A 1,740-nucleotide genomic window follows, 5' to 3' on the forward strand; every position below is an offset into this window, starting at 1 on the left:
TTGGGGGAAACAATAGATCACCACATTTCCCCTTTTATTTGTCTAAAATAACAAAAGAAGGTTATAATCAAAAATCTAATAAGTACAAGTATATACAATATATACAGTCAAGAATTACAACAACGTCAAGTCCATTAACACTTGACAGATTCAGACAAAAAAAACTCTATTATATATATATATATATATATATATATATATATATATATATATACAATGTCCAATCCATTAACATTTGACAAATTCAGACAAAAAAAATCATACTTATTCTATTCAAGGTAGATTCAAACAAGAACTCTGTATCTAACCTCCTTTGTTTAGCTTTTTTTTTCTGACCATTAACAATTAACAACTTGGAACCAGCCATCATTAATATTGACAATATCTATAACTCATTAAACAACCAAAAATCCACCCATCCTACCTCTTGGGAATGTGGGCATCCTTTTCTTAAAATTACTTCCTGTTGTCTGGGGGCAAAGGCATCTTTAGAGAATCCTGAAAAGAGAATTTTGGAGTTAATTTTGAAGTCCTGGGATAGGTAGCAGTATCATTTGTCCAGTTTCAATATAATGGCAAAGTGCAGGGCTTGTCTCAAGTCCTTGTTCAAGTAGTGTGTCAGGCTGGGTCATCTCAGCTACCCATCTCAAAATTGTCCTGAGCAGTTTTTAGTACAAAGCCAATCTTTGGTGATGTTTGTCAGCTTAGTGGTATTATTATTATCCATGTAGAATCCTCATTGTGGGATCCCATCATCTTTTTGGAGATTTCAAAGTTGCTGTTAGGCGTGGTCATTGTTCCCTGCAGAAATTTGTTTTGTGTGTGCCTCCTCTGTGGTTTGGAACAATCTTAATTGTATCTGTGGCAGAATCATGTTTCATAGCCAGTCCCAAGTTTGTAATTCAACAGGTTCCATTCTTCTTCACCAAGATAATCTTGGATCTCAAATTTCTGTGAGCAATAGCTGGCTTTTCTTGGGTACCAACCATCTCCATGTGAAGATAGGCAAAACCACTTGCTGTGGACAGAGGGAGTTTGATCATCCCTTCCACTGTAATAATGTATCTATTCAAGTAATCAAAAGGGGATCCATGCTCATGGTAATCAAACAATAGCCACAGCTGAGTCCATGTGTCATTGTCTTTACTGTCTGCTGCTATAAATCCTAGGATGCTTTCATGGCATAACATCACCATCTGATAAATGTCTGCCTCTCAGAACCATGAATGTTCTTCCCTAGAAGAGAATATCTTCACAGCAACTTCTCACTGTCATTTGCCTTGCCAGACTTCTCCAAACTGACCTTTGTCAATGCTTTCTTGTAACACAATGGTCCTGGCAATAGCTATCTGAACAAGCAGCGGTAAACCCTTTGTCCCTGGTAGCAGTGTCACTGCTGCCACCAGCATGATCAGAAGCAGCTGGAAATGAGGCGCAGCAGCTGCCACCTCCATGGTCCTGGCCTGGCCCCAGCTGCAGCTTCTCCTCAGCAAGGCTCCCAGACTGGCCTCAAACTCAGGATCCTCCCGCCTCTACCTCCTTCAGCAAATCCTACCAGCATGCACCACCACAACCAGCATTGTGCAGCTTGGGCCTGAGCTGGGGACTGCAATGCCACAGGCAAGTGGATTTCTCATGAATTCATATAGCAAATGTTGGGTGCCAAATGTAGCTGGAAGTTTTTCTGTGTCCTGCCTGGTCCTGCAGCTGCTCAGACCCAATAAACACACAGAGGCTTAT

General features: G+C 40.6%; 1 pseudogene; it reads right to left on the reverse strand.

Moving 5' to 3' along the window:
• Positions 1-791: 791 nt before the first annotated feature.
• On the reverse strand, positions 792-1,454 carry LOC131924977 (TGF-beta receptor type-1-like; annotated as a pseudogene).
• Positions 1,455-1,740: the final 286 nt, after the last annotated feature.

Source organism: Peromyscus eremicus, chromosome 15 (assembly GCF_949786415.1).
Source record: "Peromyscus eremicus chromosome 15, PerEre_H2_v1, whole genome shotgun sequence".
In the NCBI taxonomy this organism is placed as follows: Eukaryota; Metazoa; Chordata; class Mammalia; order Rodentia; family Cricetidae; genus Peromyscus; species Peromyscus eremicus.